The sequence below is a fragment of the Scyliorhinus torazame genome, chromosome 26, assembly GCF_047496885.1.
Source record: "Scyliorhinus torazame isolate Kashiwa2021f chromosome 26, sScyTor2.1, whole genome shotgun sequence".
NCBI lineage: Eukaryota > Metazoa > Chordata > Chondrichthyes > Carcharhiniformes > Scyliorhinidae > Scyliorhinus > Scyliorhinus torazame.
In genome coordinates, this window is record NC_092732.1 from 11,264,560 (window position 1) to 11,272,415 (window position 7,856).

Below are 7,856 nucleotides of genomic sequence, written 5' to 3' on the forward strand. Positions count from 1 at the left end.
TATGGCTGCAGGAATGGTGTAGGAGGGAGGGCTTCAGGTATTTGGATAATTGGAGCGCATTCTGGGGAAGGTGGGACCTGTACAAGCAGGACGGGTTGCATCTGAACCAGAGGGGCACCAATATCCTGGGAGGGACGTTTTCTAGTACTCTTCGGGAGGGTTCAAACAAATTTGGCAGGGGAATGGGAACCGGATTTGTAGTCCAACAACTAAGGGAGCCGATATTCAGGACGCCAAAGCGTGTAATGAGGCAGTGGGGAAGGGAACACTGACAAAGGAGAGCACTTGCAGGCACGGGAATGGGTTGAAGTGTGTATACTTCAACGCTAGAAGCATCACGAATAAGGTGGGTGAACGTAAGGCATGGATCGGTACTTGGGACTACGATGTGGTGGCCATCACGGAAACTTTGATAGAAGCGGGGCTGAAATGGTTGTTGGAGGTCCCTGGTTATAGATGTTTCAATAAGATTAGGGAGGGTGTTAAAAGAGGTGGGCGGGGGTTGACATTGTTAATTAGAGATAGTAAACAGCTGCAGAAAGGCAGTTCGAGGAGTATCACCCTACTGAGGTAGTATGGGTTGAAGTCAGAAATAGGAAAGGAGCAGTCACCTTGTTAGGAGTTTTCTATAGGCCCCCCAATAGTAGCAGAGATGTGGAGGAACAGATTGGGAAACAGATTTTGGAAAGGTGCAGAAGTCACAGGGTAGTAGTCATGGGTGACTTTAACTTTTCAAATATTGAGTGGAAACTCTTTAGATTAAATAGTTTGGATGGGGTGGTATTTGTGCAGTGTGTCCAGGAAGCTTTTCTAACACAGTGTGTAGATTGTCCGAACAGAGGAGGGGCAATATTGGATTTAGTACTTGGTAATGAACCAGGGCAAGTGATAGATATGTTAGTGGGGGAGCATTTTGGAGATATTGACCACAATTCTGTGACTTTCACTTTAGTAATGGAGAGGGATAGGTGCGTGCAACAGGGCAAGGTTTACAATTGGGGAAAGGGTAAATACGATGTTGTCAGACAAGAATTGAAGTGCATAAGTTGGGAACATAGAATGTCAGGGAAGAACACAAGTGAAATGTGGAACTTGTTCAAGGAACAGGTACTACGTGTCCTTGATATGTGTGTCCCTGTCAGGCAGGGAAGATATGGCCGAGTGAGGGAGCCATGGTTGACAAGAGAAGTGGAATGTTTTGTTGAGACGAAAAAGGAGACTTATGGAATGCTGAGGAAACAGGGTTCAGACAGGGCATTGCAGGTATACAAGATAGCCAGGAGGGAACTGAAGAAAGGGATCAGAAGAGCTAAGAGAGGGCATGAACAATCTTTGGCGGGTCGGATAAAGGAGAACCCCAAGGCCTGTTACACATATGTGAGAAATATGAGAATGACTAGAGCGAGGGTAGGTCCGATCAAGGACAGTAGCGGGAGATTGTGTATTGAGTCTGAAGAGATAGGAGAGGACTTGAACGAGTACTTTTCTTCTATATTTACAAATGAGAGGGGCGATATTGTTGGAGAGGACAGTGTGAAACAGATTGGTAAGCTCAAGGAAATTCTTGTTCGGAAGGAAGATGTGTTGGGCATTTTGAAAAACTTGAGGACAGCCAAGTCCCCCGGGCCTGACGGGATATATCCAAGGATTCTATGGGAAGCAAGAGATGAAATTGCATTTCCGTTGGCAATGATCTTTTCGTCCTCGCTGTCAACAGGGGTGGTACCAGGGGATTTGAGAGTGGCGAATGTCATGCCCCTGTTCAAAAAAGGGACGAGGGGTAACCCTGGGAATTACAGGCCAGTAAGTCCTACTTAGGTAAGAAGTCTTACAACATCAGGTAAAGTCCAACAGGTTTGTTTCGATGTCACTAGCTTTCGGAGCGCTGCTGCTTCCTCAGGTGAATGAAGAGGTGTGTTCCAGAAACACATATATAGACAAATTCAAAGATGCCAAATAATGCTTGGAATGCGACCATTAGCAGGTGATTCAATCTTTACAGATCCAGAGATGGGGTGACCCCAGGTTAAAGAGGAGTGAATTGCATCAAGCCAGGACAGTTGGTAGGATTTCGCAGGCCAGATGGTGGGGGATGAATGTAATGCGACATGAATCCCAGGTCCCGGTTGAGGCCGCACTCATGTGTGCCGAACTTGGCTATCAGTTTCTGCTCGGCGATTCTGCGTTGTCACGCGTCCTGAAGGCCGCCTTGGAGAACGCTTACCCGGAGATCAGAGGCTGAATGCCCTTGACTGCTGAAGTGTTCCCCGACTGGAAGGGAACATTCCTGCCCGGTGATTGTTGCGCGATGTCCGTTCATTCGTTGTCGCAGCGTCTGCATGGTCTCGCAAATGTACCACGCTTCGGGACATCCTTTCCTGCAGCGTATGAGGTAGACAACGTTGGCCGAGTCGCACGAGTATGTACCGCGTACCTGGTGGGTGGTGTTCTCACGTGTAATAGTGGTATCCATGTCGATGATCTGGCAAGTCTTGCAGAGATTGCCATGGCAGGATTGTGTGGTGTCGTGTTCACTGTTCTGAAGAATGGTTAGTTTGCTGCAAACACTGGTTCCTTTGAGGTTGCGCGGTTGTTTGAAGGCAAGTAGTGGGGGTGTGGGGATGACCTTGGCAAGATGTTCATCATCATCAATGACGTGTTGAAGGCTGTGAAGAAGATGACGTAGTTTCTCCGCTCCGGGGAAGTACTGGACAACGAAGGGTATTCTGTTGGTTGTGTCCCATGTTTGTCTTCTGAGGAAGTCGGTGCGGTTTTTCGCTGTGGCGCGTTGGAACTGTCGATCGATGATCGATTACTTCATGGTAGGCAAAGTGATGTAAAGGGTACTGAAAGATAGGATTACTGAGCATCTGGGAAGACACTGCTTGATTAGGGATAGTCAGCACCGATTTGTGAGGGGTACGTCTTGCCTTACAAGTCTTATTGAATTGTTTCAGGAGGTGACCACGCATGTGGATGATGTTAAAGCAGTGGATGTAGTGTACATGGATTTTAGTAAGGCATTTGATAAGGTTCCCCATGGTCGGCTTCTGCAGAAAGTAAGGAGGCATGGGATAGTGGGAAATTTGGCCAGTTGGATAACGAACTGGCGAACCGATAGAAGTCAGAGAGTGGTGATGGATGGTAAATATTCAGCCTGGATCCCAGTTACCAGTGGCGTACCGCAGGGATCAGTTCTGGGTCCTCTGCTGTTTGTGATTTTCATTAATGACATGGATGAGGGAGTTGGATGGTGGGTCAGTAAATTTGCAGACGATACGAAGATTGGTGGAGTTGTGGATAGTAAGGAGGGCTGTTGCCGGCTGCAAAGAGACAAAGATAGGACGCAGAGCTGGGCTGAGAAGTGGCAGGTGGAGTTTAACCCTGGAAAGTGTGAGGTTGTCCATTTTGGAAGAACAAATATAAATGCGGAATACAGGGTGAACGGTAGAGTTCTTGGCAATGTGGAGAAGAAGAGAGATCTTGAGGTCCATGTTCATACATCTTTGAAAGTTGCCACTCCAGTGGATAGAGCTGTGAAGAAAGCCTATGGTGTGCTAGCGTTCATTCACAGAGGGATTGAATTTAAGAGCCGTGAGGTGATGATGCAGCTGTACAAAACTTTGGTAAGGCCACATTTGGAGTACTGTGTACAGTTCTGGTCGCCTCATTTTAGGAAGGATGTGGAAGCTTTCGAAAAGTGCAAAGGAGATTTACCAGGATGTTGCCTGGAATGGAGAGTAGGTCTTACGAGGAAAGGTTGAGGGTGATAGACCTTCTCTCTTTAGAACGCAGAAGGATGAGGGGCGACTTGATAGAGGTTTATAAGATGATCAGGGGAATAGATAGAGTAGACAGTCAGAGACCCTTTTCCCGGGTGGAACAAACCATTACAAGGGGACATATATTTAAGGTGAATGGTGGAAGATATAGGGGGGGATGTCAGAGGTAGGTTCTTTACCCAGAGAGTAGTGGGGGCATGGAATGCACTGCCTGTGGAAGTAGTGGAGTCGGAAACATTAGGGTCCTTCAAGCAGCTATTGGATAGGGACATGGATTGCGGTAGAATGATATAGAGTCGATTAATTTGTTCTTAAGGGCAGTGCGGTAGCATTGTGGAGAGCATAATTGCCTCACAGCTCCAGGGTCCCAGGTTCGATTGCGGCTTGGGTCACTGTCTGTGCGGAGTCTGCACATACTCCACGTGTGTGCATGCTTTCCTCCGGGTGCTCAGGTTTCCTCCCACAGTCCAAAGATGTGCAGATGAGGTGGAATGGCCATGATAAATTGCCCTTAGTGTTCAAAATTGCCCTTAGTGTTGGATGGAGGTGTTGACCTTGGGTAGGGTGCTCTTTCCAAGAGCCGGTACAGACTCAATGGGCCGAATGGCCTCCTTCTCCACTGTAAATTCTATGATAATCTATGATTTATCTAGGACAAATGTTCGGCACAACATCGTGTGCCGAAGGGCCTGTTCTGTGCTGTTTTTTTCTATGTTCGATGTTCTATGCTCTACGTTCTTTGTTAAACATAGCTTGAGCCAAAATGTGGTTAAAACATATTATCATGTGAACAACGGTCAAAGAAAAGTACAGCACAGGAACAGGCCCTCCGGTCCTCCAAGCCCGTGCCGACCATGCTGCCCGATTAAACTACAATTTTCTACACTTCCTCGGTCCGTATCCCTCTATTCCCATCCTATTCATGGACTTGTCAAGATGCCCCATAAATGTCACTATCGTCCCTGCTTTCACCTCCTCCTCCGCCAGCGACGTCCAGGCATCCACTACCCTCTGTGTAAAATACTTGCCTCGTACATCTGCTCTAAACCTTGCCAATCGCACGTTAAACCTATGCCCCCTAGTAATTGACCCCTCTGCCCTGGGGAAAAGCCTCTGACTTTCCACTCTGTCTATGCCCCTCATAATTTTGTGAACCTCTATCAGGTCGCCCCTCAACCTCCGTCGTTCGAGTGAGAACGAACCGAGTTTATTCAACCGCTCCACATAGCTAATGCCCTCCATACCAGGCAACATTCTGGTAAATCTCTTCTGCACTCCTCTAAAGCCTCCACATCCTTCTGGTAGTGTGGCGACCAGAATTGAACACTATACTCCAAGTCTGGCCTAACTAAGGTTCTATGCAGCTGCAACATGACTTGCCATATCTTATCCTCAATGCCCCGACTAATGAAGGCAAGCATGCCGTATGCCTTCGTGACTACCTTCTCCACCTGTGTTGCCTCTGTCACTGACCTGTACACCTAGATCTCTCTGACTTTCAATACTCTTGCGGGTTCTACCATTCACTGTATATTCCCTACCTGCATTAGACCTTCCAAAATTCATTACCTTACATTTGTCCGGATTAAACTCCATCTGCCATCTCTCCGCCCAAGCCACCAAACAATCTAAATCCTGTTCTAACCTCTGACAGTCTTCATCGCTCTCCGCAATTCCACCAATATTTGTGTCGTCTGCAAACGTACTAATCAGACCAGTTTCATTTTCCTCCAAATCATTTATATATACTACAAACAGCAAAGGTCCGAGATCTGATCCCTGCGGAACACCACTAGTCACAGCCCTCCAATTAGAAAAGCATCCTTCCATTGCTACTCTCTGCCTTCTATGACCTAGCCAGTTCTGTATCCACCTTGCCAGCTCACCCCTGCTCCCGTGTGACTTTACCATATGCACTAGTCTACCATGAGTGACCTTGTCCAAGGCCTTACTGAAGTCCATATAGACAACATCAACTGCCCTACCTGCATCAGTTATCTTTGTGCCCTCTTCGAAAAACTCTATCAAGTTCGTGAGACACGACCTCCCCTTCACAAAACCATGCTGCCTCTGATGAATACGTCCATTTGCTTCCAAATGTGAGTAGACCCTGTCTCGAAGAAAGCTCTCCAGTAATTTCCCTACCACTGACGTAAGGCTCACCGGCCTTTAGTTCCCTGGATTATCCTTGCTACCCTTCTTAAGCAGAGGAACAACATTGGCTATTCTCCAGTCCTCCGGGACATCACCTGAAGACAGTGAGGATCCAAAGATTTCTGTCAAGGCTTCAGCAATTTCCTCGCTAGCCTCCTTCAGTAGTCTGCTGTAGATCCCCTGAGTCCCTGGGTACTTATCTGTCTTAATATTTTTCAAGACGCCCAACGCCTTGTCTTTTTGGATCTCAATGTGACACAGGCTATCTACACACCCTTCTCCAGACTCAACACCCACCAATTCCTTCTCGTTGGTGAATACTGATGCAAAGTATTCATTGAGTACCTCGCCCATTTCCTCTGGCTCCAAACATAGATTCCCTTGCCTATCCTTCAGTGGGCCAACCCTTTCCCTGGCTACCCACTTGCTTTTTATATACGTTTAAAAATACTTTGGATTTTCCTTAACCCTATTTGCCAATGACTTTTCGTGACCCCTTCTAGCCCGCCTGACTGCTTGCTTAAGTTCCTTCCTACTTTCCTTATATTCCTCACAGGCTTCGTCTTTTCCCAGCATTTTAGCCCTGACAAATTACTCCTTTTTTTTTGACGAGGCCTACAATCTCTCTCGTTATCCAAGGTTCCCGAAAATTACCGTATTTATCATTTTGCCTCACAGGAACATGCCGTTCCTGAATTCCTTTCAACTGACACTTGAAAGCCTCCCACATGCCAGATGTTGATTTACCTTCAAACATCCGTCCCCAATCTAGGTTTTTCAGTTCATAGAATCATAGAATCATAGAAGTTTACAGCATGGAAACAGGCCCTTCGGCCCAACCAGTCCATGCCGCCCAGTTTTTTACCATTAAGCTAGTCCCAGTTGCCCGCACTTGGCCCATAACCCTCTATACCCATCTTACCCATGTAACCATCTAAATGCTTTTTGAAAGACACAATTGTACCCGCTTCTACTACTACCTCTGGCAGCCCATTCCAGACACTCACTACCCTCTGAGTGAAGAAATTGCCCCTCTGGGCCCTTCTGAATCTCTCCCCTCTCACCTTAAACCTATGCCCTCTAGTTTTAGACTCCCCTACCTTTGGGAAAAGATGTTGACTATCTACCTTATCTATGCCCCTCATTATTTTATAGACCTCTATAAGATCACCCCTAAGCCTCCTACGCTCCAGGGAAAAAAGTCCCAGTCTATCCAGCCTCTCCTTATAACTCAACCATCAAGTCCCGGCAACATCCTAGTAAATCTTTTCTGCAGTTCCCGCCTAATATTGTTATAATTACCCTTCCCCCAATTTAGCACATTCACCCTAGGACCACTCTTATCCTTGTCCACCAGCACTTTAAAACTTACTGAATTGTGGTCACTGTTCCCGAAATGCTCCCCTACTGAAACGTCTACCAACTGACCGGGCTCATTCCCCAATACCAGGTTTAGTACAGCCCCTTCCCTAGTTGGACTGTCTACATATTGTTTGAAGCTGCCCTCCTGGATGTTCCTTACAAACTCTGCCCCGTCTAAGCCCCTGGCACTAAGTGAGCCCCACTCAATATTGGGGAAGTTGAAGTCTCCCATCCCAACAACCCTGTTATTTTTGCTCTTTTCCAAAATCTGTCTACCGATCTGCTCCTCTATCACCCTCTGGCTGCTGGGAGGCCTGTAGTGAACCACCAACATTGTGACTGTACCCTTCTTATTCCTGATCTCTACCCATATAGCCTCACTGCCCTCTGAGGTGCCCTCCCGTAATACAGCTGTGATATTCTCCCTGACCAGTAGCGCAACTCCGCCACCACTTTTACATCCCCCTCTATCCCGCCTGAAACATCTAAATCCTGGAACGTTTGGCTTCCAATCCTGCCCTTCCCTCAACCAGGTCTCTGTAATGGTAACAACATCGT